Source organism: Apus apus, chromosome 1 (genome assembly GCF_020740795.1).
Source record: "Apus apus isolate bApuApu2 chromosome 1, bApuApu2.pri.cur, whole genome shotgun sequence".
In the NCBI taxonomy this organism is placed as follows: domain Eukaryota; kingdom Metazoa; phylum Chordata; class Aves; order Apodiformes; family Apodidae; genus Apus; species Apus apus.
This window is the reverse complement of record NC_067282.1, coordinates 156,421,247-156,447,498: the sequence shown is the minus strand read 5'-3', so window position 1 is coordinate 156,447,498 and position 26,252 is coordinate 156,421,247. Positions and strand designations below refer to the sequence as shown.

General features: G+C 40.9%; 1 protein-coding gene across 7 annotated transcripts in view; it reads left to right on the top strand.

Moving 5' to 3' along the window:
- The first annotated feature begins 5,418 nt into the window (after positions 1–5,418).
- The window catches only part of ANO4 (anoctamin 4), a 199,672-nt gene continuing 178,838 nt past the window's right edge, over positions 5,419–26,252 (top strand). For all 7 annotated transcript variants that reach the window (XM_051636787.1, XM_051636778.1, XM_051636771.1 and 4 more), the window contains exon 1: positions 5,419–5,745. The gene's annotated coding sequence lies outside the window, so the exon portion shown is untranslated. The remainder of the gene's footprint in view (positions 5,746–26,252) is intronic.

Below are 26,252 nucleotides of genomic sequence, written 5' to 3'. Positions count from 1 at the left end.
TGTGTGGTGTAGTTGACACCCAAGAGGGAAGGGATGCCATCCAGAGGGACCTTGGCAGGCTAGGGAGGTGGGCTAGTGCCAACCTCATGAAGTTCATCAAGGCCAAGTGCAGGGTCCTGCACCTGGGTCAGCACAACCCCAGGCACAAGTACAGGCTGGGGGGAAAATGGCTGGAGAGCAGCCCTGAGGAGAAGGACTTGGGGGTGGTAGTTGATGAGAAGCTCGACATGAGTCGCCAGTGTGTGCTGGAGCCCAGAGAGCAACTGCATCCTGGGCTGCATCAGAAGTGTGGCCAGCAGGGCCAGGGAGGTGATTCTGCCCCTCTGCTCTGGTCAGACCCCACCTGGAATACTGTGTACAGCTCTGGGGCCCTCAACACAGAAAAGTCATGGACCTGTTGGAGAGGGTCCAGAGAAAGGTCATCAAGATGATCAAAGTCCTGGAGCACCTCTGCTCTGAAGACAGGCTGAGAGAGTTGGGGCTGTTCAGCCTGGAGAAGAAAAGGCTCCTGGGAGACCTTATAGCAGCCTTCCAGTACTTGAAAGGGGCCTATAGGAAAGCTGGGGAGGGGCTTTTCATCAGAGAAGATAGTGATAGGACAAGGGGTAATGGTTTTAAACTGAGAGAGGGGAGATTTAGGTTAGATATTAGGAAGAAATTCTTCACTATCAGGGTGATAAGGAACTGGAATGGGTTGCCCAGGGAGGTTGTTGATGCCCCATCCCTGGAGGTTTTTAAGGCCAGGTTAGACGAGGTTTTGTGCAACCTGGTCTAGTAGTAGGGCTCCCTGCTCATGGCAGGGGGGTTGGAACATGATGATCTTTAAGGTCCTTTCCAACTTTAATGATTCTATGATTTTGATATTGCTTAACGAACATCTTTTTCTTGAAGTCCATCATGTATTTTAGTCTCCATCTGTACGTGTAGTTCAGAACCTCCTTAACTCATTTCAAATGATGCATCAGCCACATGAACAAAAGCTTGTGAACCCCCCACATTTCTAGAAAACAAAGATTGGTAAAGCTGCTTCTTGCATTGATATTGATAATTCCTGTTCTGTTGTTAAGAGATTTGGAAAATGAATTAACATTTTTTTAAAATTATGAATTGTTTATTTATCTGAAAGTCATTTAAGAACATTTTACTTTTTCCAAGGAAATTACATTTTGAAAAGTGAAGTCTTGCTGATAAAATATTTTTATCTTACAGTTATACGATGAATATGATGAAATAGAAAAAATACTTGCTATAATGTGTGTTTAATAGAAGTAGAAAATAGTGAAATTGCCTTTTATAACCAGGAAATATTTTACTGTATGTTAGGAGTTGAATTTTTACTTAACATGTGTTTATCTGCTATAGTCCTGTTGTAGGAACAGTAGAATTTTCTATAATAATGTTAGAAGAAGAAATATTCAGTAAATATTTCTGTTCTGTATTTAGGGGGAAAATAACATCATAACCTGAAATAATTCATTCTAGTACTCACTCAGTAGTTTTTAACTGGAAGCCACAAATTAAATTTAGAATCAGCAGAAAGATAGCTTCTTTTCTTGTGTTTTAAAATAATTGGTTAAATTCCTACTTGACCTCCCCCCCAAAAAAAAAGAAAAAAAAAAAAGGTCAGAAAAATGACAGAAGAGCCATGTGACAGAGTAATAGACCAGAAAACATCTATGCCTACCAAGGTTACAACTAAGAAGATATTTTTGTCAGTGCTCAATAGATCAATGTAGAGGTTAAAAATCTGATAACTGAAAGCACTTCAATTTAACAGATAATAAAAATAGCAAAATCAGAGAGCTGAAGGGTGTTCAAACCAAGCAGTAACAAGTATACTATTTTCCTTAGTCACCTTCAGCCAAGATAAAGGTAGCGGAAACTTCCCTGCTTTTCGTTGCTCTCATGAAGCTTCTCATCACTGGGCACCAGAACTGTGCTGAAAGCCTTGGGGAGGGCTCCCAGGCATTCTGAGCAAACAGGGAAGGAATATTTTACACAGTTCTGCCCTCCTTGGTTTTACTATGTCATGCTTATCTGCTTCATTTAGTTCAGAGCGTGGACATTTTCTTCTGCATACAGGAGTGATCCTGACAGCTTGGAGAAAAAAAACGCACTGGAATTATGCATTGAAAATTTAAACAGCTGCCCCTGAAACCTGTCGTTTATTCCTTTACACTTAATGCTGCTTCTTCCTTCTCCAATCTTCAATTTTTCCTGTTCCCACATTCACCTGTTGATGTGCACTGCTGAGCTGGGACCTGCACACTGGCAGACTCCATCCTCTTGTACCTTCCTAAATCCTTCACTTCCTCCTCAACAGCTGGCAGTTCATGTGATAATCCGGTAGTGAGACCAGAGCTTTATTACATCATGGGTATCACCTTTACCTTCCAGCTTAGGAATGTTGATTTGAACAGTTGTCTCATAAATTACTGGGGATGAATAGAGAGAACAGCTCTGGACCACCTAGTCCTGAGTTTGATTTGCTTTGTGGACAAAGAGGTACGTAGGCTGGATGAAGCAAACACAAACACACACACACACACACACGAGTAAATGAGCTTCTTTTCCTTTAACTACATGTAGAAATGTAGAAGAGCAGCTGGTTTCAGTTTGTTGTTTTTGTTTTGTGGGGGTTTTTTGTGTTGTTTTTGTTAGGCAGCAGTTGTTTTACTTCTTTCTAGGGACATATGTGTGTTTCCTCCCCCCCCATTACTCCTAATCCCTGAAATGATTTGATAGATAACACTTTAAGCAGGTTGCCAGTGTCTCTGGCACATGATTATCACTTCACCAACTACAGCTTGAAGCATATTGAGAGGATCAGCTGCAAATGAAGGAGGAGAGCAAAAATTAGCTTTCCAAAGGAATTTTCTACCATTCCCTCAGCTATATAAAAGCACTGCGAAGAAATTGGCTTCTTTTGTTCACCAAAAACATAGCATCTGCAATAAATCCACTGTGAACATCTGTCAGAGACTTTTCCCAAATTCTTCAAGGTGGCCTCAGTAGGAGTTTAAACCTAAATTACTTGAGTGTTCAATCCTCTGCTCTTAGCTGAAAGCTTGAATTAATTACTCCATTAGCCTACCTTCATATCTTTTGGTTCATTATAGCTGTCACCAGAGAGCATGCAGATGGAATCACTGCAGCTTTTCCTACTTCTGTGGGTGTAGCCTCTTCTCCCACCTCCCATGCTTCCATGGGCAAAGCGGGGAACAGACCCCCTCCATCCCTTCCTTTGTAAAAAGTTCAGATCAAGATTTCTTTGCTATGAGACTCATTACAGAATATTCATAGCATTCTGCCTATGACCTTGCTTTCTTCTCTCCGGAGAGCTCCTACAACAATATTTGGGTTTGGTGGGTTTTTTTCATGTATCCTTGTCAGGAAAAAAAGGAATTCAGAGGGATTTGTTTACTAAGGATTTGTCTCTGATTTCTGTTTATTGCCTAGTTCAGGACCCTGACTATATACTGTGAGAAAAAAACCTATTATTTTTATACTCTGAAATTAATATTAAAATATTATTTTAAGGGTGTGTGTAGACAGTCTTTCTTCTGTAATGAGTATCTTGAGACACTTTTTGAAGGTTTCCTATGCTAAGTTTCCTGAAACAGAAACAGCCTACTTCACCAAGCATGTGATGTGTCAAATAGTAGTCTTTCTGCTAGCATTGCAATATGTTTTGAAAGCTTGCTGCAGAATTTAAATGTATTTTCTTCTGCTGTTTCCTCCTTCTCTTGTGCTTATTCCCATATGGCTATATTTTTAATTTTATTACCTATATGTATATGTCTGGTTATCTGGATACATCCCACATGTATTATTTGTAAGTCTTTTGATCTGTCCTTCACCCATGCCTTTTATCTCTTATACCAGTTATCTTGTATTTTTTGAACTAATGATATTTATGAAAAGGGAGGGTAAACATAATGTGTGTTTTGTTGATAGCAGGAAACAAACCTATTAAAACTCAAATGCATGAAACTAATTGACATTCTAATGGATGTTCTGTCATCCAAGGGGAGAAACTTTATTTAAAAAAAAAAAAAAAAATTGCTTATGACAGTCAGGTATGTCAGATGTCCTGTGAAAATCATTGCTGCCTGCTAGTGAAATTTGGATGGTTTTTGCACTTTATTCACACTTTCAAACATTTCAGGCTGTAGAGCCTCTGAAGTTTGTTGGTGTTTTTTGTTTGGCTGGTTGAGGTTTTTATTAGCTCCACTGATAGGCTTATGTTGTTACCTGGTATGTTCTACAAGTACTTGGTACTGATCAATTAATATGGGTACCACTGCTGGAAATATTTGGAGGTTTCTTTTCCCTGCATTCCCCTCTTGCACTACCTAGCCTTTTCATCTTCTGAAATGTGACTAGCAGACAGATAGTATTAATGTTTACTTTGCAAGAAGGCAACATTCCAGGATTAATTGTTTTTAAAATGTTTTGAAAAGGTAAGCATCTAACTTCATCTACTGCCAGTATCTGCTTTAAGTAACTGCAAAATTGTATGCTGTATTTTGGTTTGCTCCACCAGAAGAACTTCTCTCCCATAGTCAAATGCAGGCTTTTGTGTGTGTGTGTGTGTGTTTAGAATCAGAAGCATCCCCTGGAAGTGACAATATTTGGCAGCTCTAATGTTGACTGTATCACTTTTGTATTGGTTTGATGGGTTAAATACCACAAAGAGATCTGCTTCCAGGTTCTGGATATCCTTATTGCAAATTAAGCTAAGATCTGTGTCTTTATTGATTTACTTTTATTTTTATGTTCAGTAGTATGATAGCAGCAGAAACATTTAATCCAGCTGTCATCTTGGTGGATGAGGGAAGAGGAACTTTTATTGTGTATTTTCTGTGGATCTGGTGCCATCAGAGGTCCATGATGTCATGTCAAAACCAGTGCCAGCTCTAACAAGGCTGTTCACAGCAGCGGGGCTGTGCTGTAAAATCTCTTACAGACTTCCTTCTCCTCTAAAAAGAAACCTTTGAAGAGGAAGCAACGGTTAGTGTGTGTTTCATATCAGGAAGCCACCGGACAGCAAACTGCAAGTTAAACAGTGCTGATATTTAAGCTCCAAACTTTTCTTGCCTTCGTACTATTGCGCAGATGTAGAAAACAGCCGGGCAGAACAGCAGCCCAGGAAAGCCTGTAGCTTTCAAAGCTCTGCTCCTTGGAGGAGAAGACGCTGTGTTTGTGTGTTGGGCACAGGAAGCCTTGCTGGGCTAAAGCAGCAGATGAGCCCCTCGGAGGGCTGGTGCGAGCCAGGAGCGGGCTGCCGCGCCAGGCTGGACGCTGTCACCGCTCGGCCCCTGTGATTGGGTGTTTTCGGAGACTGATTAAAAATGCTGATGCCGTTTCTGCTCTCCTTTCCACTTGGAGGAGAGATCTCTTTTCCCCACCCCCAATCCCACCTCTAGGATGTAAGCAGTGGTGAGAAGATGAAAACAGTGCAGTCTGAGTGACTGGAAATACAGCAGTCTGTTCTCGCTGCAGTGCTATGTAGCAGTCGTCTTCAGGCTTCTTACCGTTTGGTTTTTCAGCACGAACTGCTTGCAGGTTTTGAAAGGCTGTGAAAGGACTTAGCATTTGTGTGTTAGTGTTTTCTGTGTATCATCATACTGGCTTGCTTTTCCCTGGACAGCTGTGTTCAGAGCTTCATGTGGAAATCTTTCTATTGAAGAGAGATAAAAAGGATCCTTACTCTGATTCTCTTTGGATCTTTCTATTTTTATGGTAAGTGCCAGCATGTATTGGCTGAGCATAGCTTCTGTGCTGCAGCGCTCGTGCTTTCCCCCCCTTCTCCCCCTCCTTCTTCCCCCGTGTGTTTTTCTCCCCCTATATTCCTAGGTAAGCCTCGTGACCTTCACTCAATATCTAGTCATCATTTTCAGCATCTTCATAGCAGATGTTGGCTAACTACAATAAGTTTTCTCTTTATTTTGTTTTTCCCCCTCTCTGACTCGGAGCTCTGAAGTAGTGATTGCCATCTGAGTACTGCCTCTTTGTCCTTGAAACAGGAGGCTTGAGCATTGCTCGCGATTGCCTGCAGCAGCAATGGGATAAGGTTCTGGGGAACTGGAATTATGGATTTGGTAAAGGTGACTCATTTCTGTAGGTCTGCACCACTGTGCTGCAAGGGCACAGAAAGCCCCTGCTACACTAGCCATCTAGAAAACTCTGAAGCCCCTCAGGGCTCAAGTGTGGGGCGTACATGTGTTTTGAGCTGATGTTTCCTGTCGTTGGCATAGAAAGGATGGCCTCTTCCAGCATTTTCAGTGGAAGCCTATTTCATCAGGTATTTTTAAGTTGGACCTTTTGCATCTTACAAGTGCAGATTGGCTGGGACAAGAAGTTACAGAACAAGTAACCTAACAGCCTCATCCCTCTGCGCAAATCCTTAGCCTTTTGAAATGCTTCTACAACTCTGCAGCAGAAAATGAGTGCATTCAAATTTTTGAGAATATGTGGTTGCTTAAGCCATACTCTAAGCTATTCTAACAGCTCTGATGTTGTAAATAGGAAAGGTCATTATTGAGTCCACAGAAAACTGTGCCTTTAGACATCCTTTTTTTCTTGGATTGTTGCATGAGATGTAAAGGAAATTCAAATATGTTGTTTTTTATAGACAGATATATTATTTTGCTTTTGCTATGAGAGAACTGCAAAAATATTTAACTTAAATGTGTTTTTGTTGTGAATCCATTATGTGGATTGACTATGCATAGCCCTTACACTCTGCAGGAATAATAAAGACTTTACTGAATCTTCAGAGGTCCACTGAAGGCATAGATGTAACACTGACTCAAACTCATCAGGCTGGTGTGCCTGTAGAGCAAAGCAAAGAGGTGATGTGTTCTTACACTGTTGTTTTACTCAAGCAGGATAAGAATAAAGATTTTATTTTGTCTCTGCTTTGCTTTTTCTGGGTTTAAGCAAGAGATAAATGATGTCTGGAAACTGTTTCCTTTGATTAATGTGTCTTACATTGTGGCTTAATAAAATAATTTTGGTGACCCTGCAATTCGGAGGGTTTTGCTTCGTATGAGCTGTTCAGTTCAACAGAGTTTGTGTAACTCTTTCCCCCTCTAAAATGAGTAAAAACTTTCAATCACTGCAATAATTTTAAATACCTTTAATTTCTTCTCTGTACTTGGGTGTCATGCCTGGTTGCATTGCTAGAGTGTGTGTGCATTTTGGGGAAGAAGTTCAGGGACCAGAGCAAGGCACAAGAGGCACTGAGGTAATCGGAGGTGGAGGGGGTTTACACAGATCTGCAGGTAGAGGGCTTCATGGTGCAGTGAGGTACCTGCTGCATTGCCTGTACTAAAAAAGCAGTAGTGTCCAGGACATGTAGCCCAGATGTCAGAGGCCCAAGTCATCCACCCCATCAGACCATGCTTTTTGGCATCATACTGCACCCTCTGGTGCAGCTTATCCTGAGACCTGATTCTCTTCTCACTGACAGGGTGTGGGTATGCTGCAACCTGCCTCTCTCCCGCTCTGGTAGGGAGCAAATCTATCTTGGCACCTGTGCAGCTCAATGAACTGTTTAAAAGCATTTACTCTAGAGCAGTCCTCCCTGCTGTCGGTTGCAAAAAGGCTTTGGCACTATGTAGGGTCTATGAGTTACTTAATATTTTTCAATGGGTAATGCAGGTGCCTGAGTTAGTTCTCTTCCAGTTTCAGAAAGGACTGACGCATTGACAGCAGCAAAGAAACTTTTTGCTGTAAAATGGGACCGGCAGGGGTCTTGTTAACACGCATGGAGAAGTAGTCCTAAGTGCCTGCAGGTTGTGACATTGCCTTGGTGAGATCAGTCTTAGGGTTTTCTTAAGTGTAACAAGTAATTGTGTGTGTGCCTCTGCATGGGCAGGTGTTCACTGTACCATTTGGTTACATATAAAATTACTGTAAACTGTAAACCAGAGGGTTTGTAAAATATGTGTATGATCTAAATAATATTTTTAATATCACACAGCTAAGTATGGTACAGCATGTTTTTATTTTTTAAATTATTATATAATCAGGTATTCCTGTGCCTTAAAATTATGTATGGTCTTTGCTTTTAATCAAAAGGACTGTTTTCACTTTAAAAAATGTCTCATGTCTAAGTAAGGGTATATTGTAAAAGCTTATTTTAAAACTAAGTGCATAATGATACGTCTTTTTAAACCGAAGTTTGAAAGCTTAAGTGCACAGTATAATGTTTTTACTAAATGGATTTGTGGCAGAAGGAAGGGAGGAAAACAAATAGTCCTGAACTTAATCACATGAGCTTGCATTGGGATGTTTACATTTGGACTCTGCAACTGAGAAGTTCATGCACCTAAAATCCTTGTCAGCACATCCTGTTGCAGGCTGAGGGCTTAAAAATAAAGATGCAATCCTTTGCAAAAGCCTTTAGAGGTACAGAGAAGAGTGAAATTCCCCAAATAACATTAAATTCAAGTAGGTAGATGGGCTTGTCTTTTCCTAGGAATCCTATGAATGCTCTGATAAGGGGAGTGCATACACAGTACTTCCTTGTTTCACAGCATGGTGTCATGTTAATTCCATTGCAGGGTGGCTGAAGACTGCATAGAAAACAACTGCAGGGGGGGAAAAAAAAAAAAAAGCTCTGTTTCTTAGCCAGCCAAAATCACCCAATGGTCTGATGAGGTCACTGCATTATTTTTTCCCTGTGTATATTCTGTATGCATTCTTCACTTGACTTGTCTGCACAGGCAAGTTCTTTAAAGCTTCAAATATTAAATAATCTACATTTCTGTTGGAAATATAAAAGGGTATGTCTTTACAGAAAGCTCATTAATTTTCTATGCTGCTTCAGTAGTTTTATGCTTTCTATCTACCTATGTCCTTTCCAAGAAAACCTGCACAGGCAGCTATTGATTATTGCTGACTGAAGAATTCAGGCAGCGGATCAGCCATGCCCTGAATTCCCTCTCTGCCCTAGACTGGAAAGCAATATTGGGATATGCATTATGCAGAGCTGAAGTCATCAGTAACAGACAGTTCTCTGGCTAGTGTTTTTTCAAAATCCCTTCTGAAAATGTTATTTATAAATGTTCTCAAAGGCATTTTACTACATCATATTTTTTACAAAGCACATGTAATTATAAGTTATAGTGTATGTATTCTGTGTATATATGGCATATTCTATTAATTGTGGTTTTACCTGGCTGTTTCTCCATCCACACTGACTCAAGAATGAACACACATAGATAATCAAAAGTTGACTGCAGTTTCCAGGCTTTCTCTGTTATTCATAGAGCTAACTTCTGTGTTTTCCTGGACACATTCTCTTGTTTAGTCTGCACATTTTCTACAGGATTATTTCAAGGGCTTTATTGCTCTAGTATTTTTTGATATTGCAGATCTGTCTCTATATATCTGAAGACCTTAACAGGTGAGCTGTCTTCAGTCCAGTTTCTACTTTTGGAGTTAATGACTGTCTGGAAGTCCTGTGCATTAATGCTGTGCTGCATAACCTGTCAAAAGAAGTTTGGTGCTTTGGGGAAGTATTGGGCAGGGTATTCATGTGCTACATGCTTCTTCTCTATCTATGGGGAAGGATTAGCTTTCAGGCATTGTTAAATGTGTCCTGTGTCTTCTGTGTATATGCTGCCCTCTTAGGAAGTGCTTTCACTCTACACCTGTCATATCCTGGGGGGGAGTCGTATTTTCTGCATTTGTACAGCTCCATAGCACTTGTATAGATCTGTCTGATCCTTCATGGAAACTGTGGCATTTCCATTCATGCTGTGCAGATTTGCTCACATATAATATCTGCATAGGAAATACTGGACAATAAGGTGAGGGTGTTCCGTAGGTTAACAAACTTTCTCCTGCGTAGGGTAAGCCACAATTATGTTGTTTCAAATTCAATGTGGTAATAAAGGAGTAGCATTAGGCCTGCTTTCTTTGGGAAATGTCAAAGGGCTGAAACATTCCCACAGGACCACTCTGTCTCATAGACTTTTCTGGCATTTGAATGTAACATTTAATGAGAAATTTTAAAGGTAAAGTGTTTACATTCAAAGGGTTGTGGAAATATTCGTAACCTTTTTTTGGAGGAACGAATGGAGAGGGCAAAACTCTATCCTAGCTTGACTCAACCAACTTTAAGTGGTCCCATTCTGGAAATCTGAGATTACTAGAATCAAGAACTTCACATTTTTCTGTTTGCAGTATGTAGTGAAATAATAATCTGGTTAAAAGTTATGGACTAATTTCTCAGCATCCTAGTGGAGAGGATCTTGACAGTGGAGCAGGTAATGGGAATGTTCAGTCTCTAAGAACAGCACCTCTGAACAGGCTGAGTTTGACTGAAGCTGCAATCAAATCCCCAAGTAGGAGAGCTAATGCAGCACAACTTTCTGCCTGTGGATAGATTTTACCTTAGGACAGAAAGCGTCTAAGAATATATTTTGAGGAAAGCCTCCTGTTTCTAAGAGCTGTATGTAGACACTTAAAATGCTGCAAGGCCTATCTATCAGAATAGCTTCCCTTTACCACTTCAGAAGGGGCCACAACAAGCACACCTCCAAATGTGACTCCAGATCCAGCCCTGAGAGAAGACTGTCCCCACCAAACAGTGAAGTTAGAAAATGCGTTCAGAGATTTCCAGACTCTGCATTTGCAACTTGACTATCCAAAAGCAGACTTGCTGTCCAATAATCTTGCACAGCTTGGTCACTCAAAAGCCCACATGAATGATGGATAAATATATTTTAAAAAAATAAACCCCATGGATTATTCTGAATGCACACCCTGGAAAGACTTCCATTTTGGTGTTTGCTCTCTGTAGTGGTTGTTCCATGTCAGAGCTGAGCTACCAGGTCATTTACATGAGATTGGAGCTACCACCACCTCTGGGCACCAGTCCAGTGCCATAAAATACCCATTTTCCAACAGTCAATAATCAGATTACACCAGACAGGATGACAGCCATGATATGCTAGCCCTAAATGTGCTCTAAGATCCCAGGAGGAGGAAGTTAATTAACAAAAATCTCTTGAGTAAGACTGAATCTCCTCTGAGCCAGTTTTCTGTAGAGAGAGCCTAGCTTGGTCATTAGCTGTTTTGTATCATCAGGAGCTATATTCCCACTGAAGACAATTTTCTTGGACAAAATTGTTTTTCATTAAAATAAGACGTAGTACTTCATTCATCTGTATTAGACTCCTGGAGACTTTTCCTGAACAAGCTTGGTACTTCTTGGAAAAACATTTTCTGTAAAATTCCAACTGAAATCCATGTCTTTGTGAAGTCCATTGGTATGTTTCCATGTATCTTGGCAGACATGCAACTTCTCTCATGTAGTTCAACTATCCCCCAGGCTCATTTCAGATCTGTTCTTGTTTGTCCTGTGTCACTGTCTCTCTCACTGTTTTTCCTCGACAAATACTTTTCTTGCCTTTTCACTTATTGATTTACCTTCACATTTTTCTTAGTGGTTCTTTATTCCTCACAGAGATAATATCTGTGTTGGTTTGTTTGGGGTTGTTTATTTTCCTTTGTCTTTTTTTTTTCCCCCTCATACTTATTATCTTCTTACTGCTTTTGTTGTTTTTTGTTTTTTTTTACCATACCAGTTACCACCCTATAATGTGCTTAATCTAGGCAGAGCCCTGCTCTGATTCAAGTCCCTAGGGAACAGCAAATGTCATCTTTTTTAAATGAAGAGCTTGGGCTGCAGTGCCAATATGTTGTGAAGCCTGTGTAGAAAAATGTAGAATGAGAAGCAAAGATAAGCAGGTTTAGCAGGACAAAAGGACTGGAACCTAAGAGCCAAATAAATTGGCAATTTCATTATCATGAATACTCTTTTCCTGAATGTGCCAGAAAAATGGTATATTCTGTAGTTTGTAGAATCATAGAATGCCAGGTTGGAAGGGATATCGGGGATCATCTGGTTCAACCTTTTTAAGGTATTGCTATACTTTATATGAGATGGCTCAGCACCCTGTCATGCTGAGGCTTAAAACTGTCCAGTGTGTGGGAATCTACCCCTTTCCTTGAGAGACTATTCCAATGTTTGATTGTCCTCATGGTGAAAAATTTACCTCTTGTGTCCAATTGGAATCTCCCCAGGAGCAACTTCTGCCCATTACCCCTTGTCTTTTCTATGTGACTCCTTGTAAATAAAGGGTCTCCATCTTCTTGGTAGCCACCCTTTAAGTACTGGACCATGGTAATAAGGTCCCCCCAAAGCCTTCTTTTCTCAAGACTGAACAAGTTTTCTCAGTTTTCTCAGCCTCTCCTCATGTGGCAGGTCTTCTAGTCCTCTGGTCATCCTTGTGGCCCTTCTCTGGACCCTCTCCAGCCTGTCCACATCAGGTGTGGTCTGACAAGCACTGAGTAGAGCAGGATGATTACTTTTTTATCTCTGCTGGTGATGCCCTTGTTGATACAGCCCAGCATCCTGTTGGCTTTCTTTGCTCTCTGCAGCACTGTTCACTCATGTTGAGCCTGTCGATCCCAGTCTGAACTGCACTCCTGGATTATGTGTTCCCAGGTGCAAGACCTTACACTTCTCTCTGTTGAACTTCACAAGGTTCCTGCTCGCCCACTCCTCCAGCCTGTCTAGGTCATCCTGCAGGGTGGCTCTCCCTTCTGGAGTGTCAACCTCTCCACTCATTTTGGTGTTGTCTGCAAACTTCCACAGGGTGCTCTTGATCCCAACATCCAGGTCACTTATGAAGATGTTAAACAGCATTGGACGCAATATCAATCCCAGGGGGACCCCACTTGTGACCAGTTGCCAGTTTGAGGAGGAACTATTTGCTATCACCCTCTGGGTATGGTCTGTCAGCCAGTTCCCCACCCACTGCACAGACCACAGACCACCACAGACTGTAATGAGTCAGTTTCTCCAGGAAGAGGCTGTGGGGGACCTTTCCAAAAGCCTTGGAAAAGTCCAGGTAGACGATGTCCACTGCTTGCTATGCATTAACCGAGAGGGTTACTTTGTCATAGAAGGAGATCAGGTTTGTCAAACACGATTGACAATTGACTTGTGACAGTCCACAGGAGGATTTGCTCCATGACCTTTCCAGGACTGAGGTGAGGATAATGGGTCTGTAAATACCTGGGTCCTCCTTTGAACCCTTCTTATAGATGGGGTTGACATTAGCCTTCCTCCAGTCTCCAGGGACATCTCCCTATCTCCACAACTTCTCAAATATGATGAAGAGTGTCTTTGCAATGTCATCAGCCAGTGCTCTCAGCACGCTCAGGTGGATGGCATCTGGACCCATTGATTTGTATGGGTCAAGTTCCTGTAATAGTTGCCACACCAACTCTTCCTTCACTGATGGTGAGTTGGTGTTCCTATGTGTTCCTATGGCCTGGGACCCAACAGCACTGGTGAAAACAGGTGAAAAAGGTGTTGAGGACTTATGCCTTTTCAGCATTGTCGGTGACTAGATCACCTCTCCTGTATAATAATGGGCCAAAATTATTCCTCTATTTCTGCTTGCTGTTAAGGTACGTGCAGAACTGTTCCTTGAAGTTTTTGACATCTCTGGCCACTGTCAGCTCAAGCTGAGTTTTTGCTTTCCTAACTGCTTCTCTGCATACCCTGGCAATGCCCTTGTAATTTTCAACCAGTAATGCTCCACTTTTCCACCTCTGGTACATTTCCCTTTTGGTTCTGAGCAGACCCAGAAGCTCGCTGTTAAGCCAAGGGTGCCTCTTGCTCCATCTACTTCCTGTGCCTTTAGAGGGGATGAACTGGTTTTGTGCATGTAGGAGAGCATTCTTGAAAAACTCTCAGCACTCTCTAGCTCCTTTACCCTTCATGGAAGCTTCCCATTGGATCCCTTCCAACTCAGCCCTGAGCAAGTTGAAGTTTGCTCTTCTAAAATCTAAACCCTTTGTCCTGGAATTAACCTTCATCGTGCTCATCAGTGTCCCAAACTCCACAATAGTGGGGTCACTGGAGCCAAGTCTGTCACTAACAGAGATATTACAAAGCAAGTTTTCTTGGTTAGTGAGTAGTAAGTCCAGCTGTGCTCCATTCCTGGTTGGCACATCCAGCATTTGAGTGAGGAGGTAGCCTTCTACACATTCCAGGAACTGGACAGATGTCAGGTGAACTGCAGCATAGTCCTTCCAGCAAATGTCTGGGTAGTTAAAGTATCCCATAAGAACCAGTTTTTGTTGACCCGAAGCTTGCCTGAGTGCCTTGAGTATCACTTCATTGGTCAGGTTGTCTTGGTTTGGGGGTTGGTAACAGATGCCTACTGTAAGGTCACGCTTGGAGACAACCCCTCTGATTTTGACCCAGAGGCATTCAGTAGGGCTACCACAGTTACCATAGTTGCTTATATACATTCAAGGTTTTTCTTAACATAAGGTGTGACTCCTCCTCCTCTTCTCTCATGCCTGTCTCTACAAAACAGCCTCTACGTGTCTATCATGATCCTCCAGTTGTGTGAATCATCCCAACATGTTTCAGTTATTCCTATGATATCATAATTGTCTGACTAGGCATGGAGCTCCAGTTCCTCCTATTTATTTCCCAGACTTCATGCATTAGTATACATACACTTCAGGTGGCTAATCTTTTGGTTCTCATTTAGGGAGACAGCTGAGGCACATTTTACACTACTCGGGTTTGCCTGGTTTATTCCCCAATCAGTTGAAATGGTGATGGTGATGTGAGCATTGCTATTTTGGATCCCTCGCCCCAGGTCCTTCAGTTTAAAGCCTGCCTTACCACATTGGCTAGCCTGTTGCCAAAGTTTCCTCTGCTTCTCTTAGGTGGATTCCATCCCTTCCTGGCAGATTGTAGTCCTCACAGAAAGCCCCATTATCATAAAAGCCAAAACCCTTGTGGCCACACCAGCCATATAGCCAGAAGTTGGTCTATGTTATGTGTCTGTTCCTGGCTGCCACTAATTCTTGAACTGGTAATATTGAACAAAACATAACTTGGGCACCAAAACTCTTAACTTTCTCCCCCAGAGCCTTAAAGTCTTTCTTGATTCTGCCTAAGTTTTGTCTTACAGTGTCATTTGTGCCCATATGAAAGAATCTGCATGTGGCATGTGAGGTCAAAGAACAATAACAAAGAAGAAATAGACGCATGACACGGGTCAGAGTTATTTCAAACCCCCTGCAGTTTTGTGCAAGCAACACTGCTTTGGTTTATGCTTTATATTTTTGAGGTTGTTGCCAGAATGATTCTATATTTTAGATGAGAAGGGGAAAATTAATTAACTTAAAGGCTGCTCTGCCCTCAGAAGAAGAATACCTCTTCTATTTTTTTATTGTCCTTTGTTCCGATAGAGGCACCTGCAGTATTTGATTTTCTAAACTATGTCATTTAGATAACAAACTCTTCCAAAAACAGACAGGGGGAAATCCAGGTCCCATTTAAATTTAATGTAGTATAGTCAAGTTTCTACCCATAGAGTTATTTTTTGTTTTGTATGGTGCTGAGTGTTGATAATTTTTGTCCCATTTTTTTTCTCTGCATCTTTATGTTGACTAGCAGGTCAACTTAAGTATAAGACTTTATTTCTAACTCATCACACTGAAATTGGTCTTGAGCCATAGACAGAATTTCCCTTTTTTTGCCTTGATGATGTAGAATTTGTGCAATGTGAATTCTGGCAAAAGATTGGATAACCCTCTGCTTCAGCATGCTTCATGAAGTTCACTTAATTTATGTTTCTAATAATGATGGATTCTCAACCATTAAGATTAATATTTTATAATAAAATTCTGGCTGTGCAAACAACTTTTGTGAAGCATGCCTCAGTACTCAGTGTCCCATAGTGAAGTTGTTCCTGCAACTTACCATTGCATCATTGCAGTCACCAGAAACAGTTCTGCAAACAATCTAAACATTTTTGTGTAAGAAAAATATGCCTTTATTTTCCATTTTTTTAACTAAAAACCAACACCACTCAGTCAGGTTTTGATTATTACACAGACTTATAAGCTAGCATACCACATCATAGTTTATTTGTGACAAACTTATAGGCCTAATATGTCCCCTTGCTTTCCTTGAAGCTCAGTCAGAACAACATTCAGGTAACTCTTTCTCTGCTGTTTTAATTCTGCCTCTTTCAGCCTCTGTCTCTGATCTTAGTCTATTTAATTCTCCATTCTGTGCTTCTGCCACTTGCTGGACCTCTTGTCCTTTGACTCTCTTTCAGGCTCTGTTCCATTTCCCCTTTAGCATTTCTCTTTCTGCTCCTTCTGTTCTTTACCTGCTCTTCAAGGCTATTTCTTTGTCCAGGTATCCCACTCACATCCCAGTGCTTATTTTTTCCCTCAACTTCTGAGCTGTGAAAAAATTAACTCAGTCAGACCACTGAGTTAAGGTAGCTCAGCAGTTCTTGTTGTGCAGGTTAGTGCTCTTTGCAACAGCAGTATCAAGTACTGATTTTCCATTAATTGTTTGAGAAACAATGCACTGAGGGTGTTAGAGGTCACATTACAATGTAGAGATGTGTCAGAGCAGAAGTGTATTGTCAGATTTCAAGATGATAATCTTATTTCCTAAACTTAAGGTAGAATGTTAGAATTTAAATTTATCTGTTACAATGAGGTTCCTGGATGATAGGCCTGTGCTTCTGATATTCCTGTTGTGAGACTGCTTGCTGAATGGTGTCATCTCTGCTCATGAGTAAGTTGAGGAGGCAAATAGTAAGGAAAAGGGAGATAGGTTTAGGCTATGTGCTTAATTTCAGTCCCAAGAGGGAGAAGATTGAGAAGTAGAGAGATGGATGTGGCACAGATTCACTGATTTTTGACATTTTTCTTCAAGATCAGGTTGTGATGAAAGACTCTTTGCACATCTGGGAATTGATGTGTGCTTTCAGCTACTATGTGATAGCATGACAGTTACTACACAGAAACTAGTTCATTTTCAAAGATTTAAGTGTCTTGCTCAAGATCTTCCAGAAATTTTTTGTCTAAGTTGAAATCAGAACTCTTGAAACCTATGTTACTCTGCTTATGCCAGGCTAGCCTATTTTTTCCTCAGGGACAGTACAGGGGAAAAGGGAATTTCAAAACAGATAAACTACATCCAAATAAGCAAGGTAAAGAAGGAAACTTTTTACCTTCTAGGGTCTAAATCTGATAAAACTCCTCAGAGAAATTTTAACCAAGAACAAATTATCATACTGTTACTGAATGTGGAGTGTTATTTAGGATATTTGCCAAATAATTTCAATATCAAAGCTGCTTGTCACTGCCTGTCTTAAAATGCTCAGTTGTTTGCTTCCCAGGGCATAGCATGATGTCTGGTTAGATTTTTATGTGCTCTGAAACTCTCGCTTGCGCTCTGGTTGCAGTGCACTCTGGGCTAAGTAACTTGCAATTGACGTGGTGTTTCTGCTTCACTGTTGTCAAGCATATGTCCACTTTGCTGTCTAGACTCCAGGGGAAAAATATGTTCTGGGGCCACACTGTTAGTGCTTACATCTTTAGAATTGCATTTTTAGAAACATCTGTATGCCTGCAAAAAGATTTTTATACCTCAGGTATGGCTTTGCAAGCATTTAATTGCATTCTTGGCTACTAGCACTGTGCAATCTAGATATGTTTTATTACATTAAAAAGCACGGGAGGGTGCATCTTTGAGCATTTAAGAATTCATAAATGCCAGATTTTTGGCTGGTTGCATTTATGCATTATCTTGGAGACTATAGTCACATGTTCACATGCAGCGTTTTTCACTGAGTTTCCTTCTTTTCTTTCTATTTTCATCGTTCTGTAGTTTGTTCTATCTCATAATTAGAATATGTGACCCAAACTATGCTCTAGATAACAAATATTTATTGATAGACAGATTATTATGGCAATTGTCACAACTGCTAATCTCTAGATGGCACATAATTTTTTTTACAGAAAATATGGGTTGAGTTTATATTTTTTCTCCTGCTGACATTGTCTGTTGTTACTTTGTAGATAAGGAGCTGAGGTTCAGCATGAAAGAGAGAAATGCTTAATAGCTAGGGGTGCTGGATGTGAAATGCCAAGGGCATGATGTCATCCATGTCTTTAGCGCATTAGAGCATTTCATATACCCAGAATAAGATTTTAATTGACATTGACCACAGCTAACTTTGATTAATCAGGTGTTGTAAACTGAGTACTTGGACCGTGGCATACACCCATTGAAGTCTGTTCCATAGCAGCACTGAAGGCAGCCGTGGGTATGCAATCAAGTACCTCAACATTAAAATTCTTTAATCCTGAGAGCAACATTTCTCCTTGTGCAGCTTCAAACTGTGTTTCTGCATCCACCCCCCAGTACAGCTTCCCACCCCTGTGCAGAGGCTGGGGAGAAGCCACGTGGAGCTGAGAGTTATCTCAGAAATGTGTGTCCCAAGTGCTCACTGAGGTTAAAAATTCTGTCTGGTTGGGAATTAAAACCCATATAATATTGCATAAGCACAAAAGTGCTGACTGTATTTAACAGATGCAGTCTTAATCCTGGCAGTTATTTAGGTGTAATGGCTTGATATTGCAAACTCAAAACCCTTCCGATATAGTTGTATTATATGCCAACACCTAAATATTTTAAAAGACAATATAAAATCCAGAAACCTCTGATATTGAAAAAAAACATTGGCAATATATGTAGGGCAAATACTTAGGAGCTTCAGTTTTCTTCTTCCTGGGCTTGTGTTTACTCCAGAGTCAGCCTGACAACCATGCTTGTCATTCCCTAGGTAGACTGGTCACAGTGGGGAAATGCATCCTTTGCTACAGAGTTCCCTAATAATCTGATGAGGGTAGCTTAATGGAAAAAAGTGTCCTCTACTGCCACAGACTTCTCTGCCTTGCCATTAGTGTAATTCTTCCTTCTTCACAATGCAGTGTGGCTGGCAGCTACGAGATCCCGGGAGGGAGGGCATCTGCTCTTTTACTCCTACTGTTGCAGTGACCCCTTTGAGGGACAAACGCAGAGGGTAAGAAAAAAATGCCCTTGTTAAAATGCTCTTGACCATGGCATGATCCAGTCACCAGGAAGGCAGAGGGTAGGAATACAGCGTAGCAAAGGCAGGGAGATCTTTAGAGAATGTGTATGGCAAGCTGCAAAAGCCGTAACTGTACATAAGAAACTCCTGAGTTTTTTTTTCATTGAGAAGAAATTGGTAAATCTGTCTTAATGGGACAATGATGATCTATCAAATATCAAATTCCTCTTCTAATGTACTGACAGCATTAATTTTTTGGCATATCAAAGTAAATTTATTATTACTTCTTTTTTTTTTTTATCCTAAGCAACCGGCTATCTTTTGCCTTAGAATTAAATAAACCAATATAAAACAAGCTGCTCAAGGAACCTACAGTAAAAGCTAGAATTGACTGTTTCACCCAGAAGATACTTTAACATATCTATTATTGAGAGAAAAAAAGTAAATAGCTTATAAGTTTAGGTATTTTTTTTCTTTTTCACAATAAAAATCTATCTCTCTAGATGCAGACTTATAGATGTTGATAGCATACATCTCAAAATCTTCAATATTGACTGGTGCTTTTCATAAGATGTTATAAAAGAGCCTGAACAATTAATGTTTTCCCTCTGAATGTCATAGAATCATAGAATGGTTTGTCAATAAATTTTATTTTAATAGGCTAAAGCAAATGTTCTAAGGCCAGAAATGCCATTTTAAATTTCAAGACCCATTTTTATGTGCTTGGTAAGGATTTTCTAGCATATTCTCTGGTGTGGTTAATACTTGAAAGCTGCTGCTTTAGAAGAAAAGTCAATGTTGATTAGCTATCATGTGAGCACAAATTCTGTCTTTACAGTTTCAGTGTTACAAGTAAATCAAATTAAATTGTGAAAATGTTTTCATTCCACTTTATTAACATAGGCTTTAGTACAGGACATAATGTAAATAGCAAAATTGCACTTGGTCAAGTCCAAAAAACAAAACAAAACAAATTCCTGTCCTGTTTTGTGTATCACAAATAAAACAGCTAATACTTTACTCTTGTGCCCTTGAAATAGCACAGGCACTGCCTCATTTCAGAAGCTTAGCCAGAGGGTCTGGCTGGGAGGCAAGGTTACGGGAATGCAAATTTTGAAGGAGCAAAGCCTGCTAAGTGCTGCTGGAGTGCTGTTCTCAGGAAGATGTCGCAGCATGTTATCCTACGAGGCCTATAGCTGTGTGGGGATTCGTTACCAGCACTTTGCCATCCCAGGGCAAGAACAAGAATTGCATTTAATGCATAATTCCAGGAAAGGGCCTGATGCTTTGTCTGCCCTTTGGGCTTCAGTACACACCTTATTCTTACTTCAGCTGAAGAAAAACCATGAGTTATATTTTCCATGCTTTAAAATATTTTTTTTTTCAATAACTTTAGATTCTTTCTAGATTGAGATAGATAAGTGAATATATCATGGGCTTAACATACTCTGAAGCCAAAGAGAATTGCAGAGCTCAGCCAACAGTTCAGAGAAAGTTTTCCATCATCGTTTATAACTTAAAAATGTAACTTGAATGTATCATTTAAATGCTTTCACATGTAATCACACTTAGGGTTGTGTGCTAAAAATACTAATGCTTAGAAGGTGGAGGCAGCCATTTGCATAAATAGAAGCATGGAGAGCAAGATGGTAGGTTTAGTTACTTTAGATGGCAGTTGTAAGGCAGTAAGTACCTAATTTTATGTAAAGGAAATGAGAGACTTATTGATTTCCACTGAAGGGTATACAAAATACTTTTTTCCCCACAAAGACAGTTTCAGCATAAGCAGGCACTTATTAGTTGATATAGGAAAAGTCAGGCTTCCAACCTTCAATGTCTCTGCAAAGGGTCACTTTTGTGTTGAATTTCATGCTTTAAGAAAATCTGGAGAAGTTTTTCCTTACTCTTCATATAAAAATTCAGACACACCACTAATGTTACGCTCTGTTGACTGTCAGATGCTGAGCACCTTAGTGCAATGTTAATCCTTCTGGGTTTAGTATTGCTATTTTGCTGAGCAAGCTCAAACCGCAAGTGCGATAGAAGAATTCAGAGGCAGTTGCTCTCAATAAATGAAGTCATGCAAGAGACATTGCAGATCTTCTGATCTTACATAAGAACATAAGTAGGAATTGATGTAATTGAAAATCTCTGAAAGAGTGAAACAGAATCTAGTGCTGCCGTTTGTCAGGAAATCAATTTTAAGCAAAAATGCATGTTTCCCAATTTTATTTGTTGTTGTTCCAGAGTATTGCCTGACTCAGGCAATAGTCAACAGCATCCTTGGGGTTGGAATTTGCAACCTGCAGTGATACCCATCCAGTTGATTTTAAAATAAATTTACAAAAAAAATTTAATTTCAAAGCCTGACTTGGGGTAATGTTTTTTATTGTATTCACATCTTCCTTCATGGATTGGTATCAGTTTTTATAAAGTACATCTTGTGACTTCAAAAGTTTTAGTAAATGATCCGTACCATTAACAGTAGCAGGGAACGAGTGAGAGCAAATTAGATTTGTTCCAATTCCTGCTTATCACATTCAGTGCATCCTAGCTTTCTTCTTTTGCTTAATTTGTCTCCTTTATACAAAGACAGTAAGCATTTGAGAGAAGATTTCTGGATTTTGAAAAGCTTGGGATGTTTAGCACCTGAGATTGTAGGATCCTAAATGCTGCTTGGTACCAAGTAATTCTTTGTGCCCTGTGCAGATTTCTAAGCTCTTCAAATTTTTAGTCTATTTTGGGTAATGTCAAGGTTTTGATAGAGAAATCTCTGCTTCTAACTGAAAGTCCCCAAAAAATCGGAGTTCAGCACAGCAGCCTGTGCAGTGGAGGACAGGGATTGAGCCACTCTTTTTGTCTGGTTTGGACAATGGACAGTTGCCTTAACTAGAAATTCTTTGTAGAGGTGGGATGCAAAATATCTCCTTGTTTCCATGCGAATTTTTTCTTAATTCTGATTCCTGTTGTTTGAAGAGGAATGACTCTGCTAGCACAGTGGAAGTGAATAGCAGTAACAAGTGGAAATGGAAACAATAAGAAGTAGCAGGGTTAAGAGTTTTCTCAGCACAGTTTGCAGTTTGTGAGCAGTGCAGATGTATTGAGCTCGGAGTTGGATCTTACTGAGGACATTCAAGAAATCAGGTAGGTGGGAAACATGCAGAGGTTTTTCTTTTCATTCCTCACCTCGCACTGGAAGAACTTAGCTTGGGTCTTACTCCATAGTTCATCTGGCTTCCTGGAGTCTCTGGGACTCCTGGGTTGAGAATCAACCCAGCCTCCTGTGAAACTGCAGAGGCTCCCCCCATCACTTTCTGATGCATATCATTGTAGTCTGCATGGAACAGTTACACGTTGTAGGGAAAGTGGATAAGGCCAGGAAACCCAGAACTATGTGGGTTTGTTTTTAAGTTTTAATATTCCTCAGGGTTAAAAAAAGAATAAGGAAAAAAAAAAAAGTGGGGATGGATTTTTTCCCCCCTCTTCCTTTAGAAAGAAATGTTTTATTTGAAAGGGGAATTGAAGGTAGAAAACAATGAAACAGGATAGGAAGTATGTTTTAGATATAGCATTTGCACAGAAAAATGACAGAAATGGAATGAGAATAGGATGTCATTTACTGAAATTTGTATTCCTCACTGCTGTGAAGCTCTAACTTTTCCTTGAGGTACATTTTTCCCTTATTTTATGTCGTGGTTTGGGCCCAACACAACAACAAAGGAACAGCCCCATGACCACTCGCTCAACTCCCCACACACACACAGTCTGGGATGAGGAAGACAAAGCTCCTGGGTCGAGACAAAGGACAAGGAAGGTTCTTCACTGATTAAGGTCCCAGGCAAAACAGACTCAACTTGGGGAAAAAATAATAATTTAATTTTACACTAATCAAACACACACAGGACACAGACAACACCCAGAGCAGGGCTTGCATATGTTACCCCACCCCTCCCTTCTTCCCGGGGCCAAATCACTTTGTTCCCGGTTTCTCTCCCTCCTTCCCCAAAGCGGCACAGGGGGACAGGGGATGGGGTTTAGAGTCAGGTCACAGGCTGGTGGTTCCTGCTGCTCCTTCCTCCTCAGGAAGAAGGATTCCTTACAGTCCTTCCCTTCTTCCCTACTGGGTCCTGCCCATAGGAGAGAGTCCTCCATGAACCTCTCCTTCATGACTCCTTCCCACGAGGTCCGGAGCTGCTCCAGCCTGGGCTTCCCACAGAGTCACGGGCTCCTTTGGGAACAAACTCCCCTGGTGCCAGGGTCTTCCAAAGCTGCGTAGTCAGACTCCACTGGCAGCAAATCCTCTGGCCACAAAATCCAAGTCCACTGGCCAAGTTCCCCCCTCCTGGCACCTTCAGGGAATGTTCCACAACATTCTTCCATGAGTGCAGGGGCACAGCTGCCGTCTCGCCATGGGTTGCAGGGAAACTTCTGCTTGGGCACCTTCTTCCCCTTCTTCCTCACCAACCACCAGCACCACTCTCCCTCCTCCAGCACAGCTCTTCTCCCCCTCTCCTTGCTCTGCTCAGGTGTTACATTGGTTCTTTTGTATGTTAATCACTGAGGCACCTCTATTGTCCCTCTAGTGGCTCTTTGGCTGGTTTTGGGACAGGGGGAGCTTATCAGCTTCTTACTGAAGCCACTTCTGTGGCCCTTACCCCACTACCAGAACATATAAACATATGCAAGCCATCACAGAGAAATCATTAAGTTATTACAGTCAAATAAATGATCTTAAATTGTCATGTTATAATTGCAGAAGGCTCATGTATTTTATGGGCTCTAAATTCTATATTGAGTTTGAAGGCTAAATTACTAGAAATTAACAACACCTTGCTTAAAGATTTTGGAATTATCAATTAAGAAAAGAAAAAAATGCTATTTTACTGTAATAATAGTATTATTTCAAGATTATTGGGTAGAAAGAGCCATGAATTAATGAACAGTTTAATTTGACAATTAATTTTTAATGTGAGCCATTCATTTGCAGACAGAAAAACTCCTCAAGTCTAGCGAGCTGACACCCTGGAAGGAATTATGGTAGTTGTTTTGTGTTGTGGTTTCCAGGAGATTAACATGGGGCGATGACTAATTCAGGCTTGAAGTGGGGAGTGTTTCTTGCCATGGTTGAACGTGTGAGCAGCCATGGGCTGCCTGGTCTAGTTGAAGATGTCTCTGCTCATTGCAGGGGGTTCCTTCCAACCCAAACTGTTCTAGGTTGCTATGGTTGGTTCGTAACAGTGGAGTCTCCGAGTAGCCTTTATGAGAATTACAGTGTTTAGGCAATTGCAAACGAATGAAAGAGCTGGTTCCACCATGACATGAAACTGAGGAGAAAGTTGTCCATCTCTAGAGCTATTGATGCTGACCATTCCCAGGTCAGACAGTCCTAACATTTGTTGACATCCCACAGATGAAACTACCTCAGCATCAGCAAATGTGCCACTCAAACAGGGCAGGCCTTTATTCAATCCTGTGTAAACCAGCATTCAGCTTGTGCAGAGTTAATCTGAACAAAATTTAAGTGGTATCACAAGGAGGCTAGGCTTTTTTTGTTTGTTTGTTTTCATTCATGGTCATTTTTCAACATTATCCAGAACAAGGTTTGGATTATATTTCCTACTTTATTTAGTATCTTCATCCTTATACTGTCCATTGTGAAAATAAATTTGTAGGAGCAAACCTGACACTAAAAATTGTGATAAACCACATCAATAAAAAAACATTTTCTTTTGTCCATAAACAATTCAAAGTATCTGGAGAGGAGTTATACGTTTTTATATCTCTGCTTATGCAGTAATTAAACTGAAAAAGGGAGAAAAGTGGAAGACAATTATGCCGTTTTTAAAAATACCACAGTTCCCACACCATGACCTTATCGCAATGATGGTATAAGAAATATAAGATTATTGCTAGTTTCAAGACAAAGGTTCTTAGAAACTGTCAAAATGAACATTCTCAAAAAACTAGATTTGGTGGGGTTTAGTTCTCTAATATTTCACAGAACAGTTCTAATTTAAATTACTTTTTTTTCCAGACCTCTCTTCGACTATAAGAAATAGTTTGGGGTGATTGTATTTAAACAAAATTCCTATGGATATGATGCTAGTTTGCAACTTTCTGTCATGATTTAGGCCCAGCCAGTAACAATGACTCGGCTCACTCACCCCCCACCTCCGACTCTGGAATAGGGAGAGGAAATCCAACTAAGCTTGTGAATCAAGACAAGGACAGGGAGGTTTTCACTTCCCGTGGGCATGAGCGAAACAGACAGACTCAACTTGGGAAGAGAAAAAAAAAAAAAATCAATTTCATTTATCAGGAAAGGAAAAAGAGAAAACAAGACACAAGATTCAGTACCTTCCCCCACCCAGGGCTAAATTATTTCACTCCTGCCTCCCCCTCAGCAGCACAGGGGGACAGGGAGTGTGAGTTTAAGATAGGTTCATCACTCATGAATTCTGCTGCTCCTTCCTCCTCAGAGGGAGAACTCCTCACAGCCTTCCCCCCACTATGGCAGGGTCCCTTCCGTGGGAGAGAGTCCTTCACTAACCGCTCTGATATGAATCCCTCCCCTGAGGTACAAACCATCAGGAACAGACTGCTCCAGTGTAGGCTTCCCATAGAGTCACAGCCTCTTTCAGGAACAGTCACATCCCCTGGCACAGTGTCCTCCATAGCTACAGATCCACATCTGCCCCATCATTTTCCTTCACGGTCTGCAGATCCACATCTGCCCCACTGTGCTCCTCCATGGACTATGGGGGGACAGCTGCCATCTCACCACATGCTGCAGGAAAATCTCTGCTCAGGCACCTTCTCCCCCTCCTTCTTCACTGACCTTGGTATCTCTGCTCAGGTATTGCTCTCTGCCCTGAAGGTCTTACAGCAGTTTCATTTTACCCTTCTTCAATATGTTATTCGCAGAGGTGCATCCAGCTGCCCAAATCTGTTGTGCCTTGGCCAGAGGAGGGGCTGGAATTGGAGCTTCCAGCAGATTCTTACAGGAGCTACCCTTCTGGCCCTCCTGCTACTAAAACTAGTGCTGCTGCACTAGTGCAAAACAGTTTCCAAAGAAAAAAGCAAATAAAAATATTGACATTTAGATAAGGAATACTGGTAGCGGTGAAAGACTTTTTGAACTGCTTATTGAAATTCCATGCTAGATGTGTCCAGATGTATAGGATTTTAGAGAAAGTCCAGTACCCACTAGGATGTGGTATGTGCAACAAACAAGGAGGCCTGTCAGTGGGACCCATCAGCAGGCACAGTAAATAGTCTCTTGTTCATTAATTC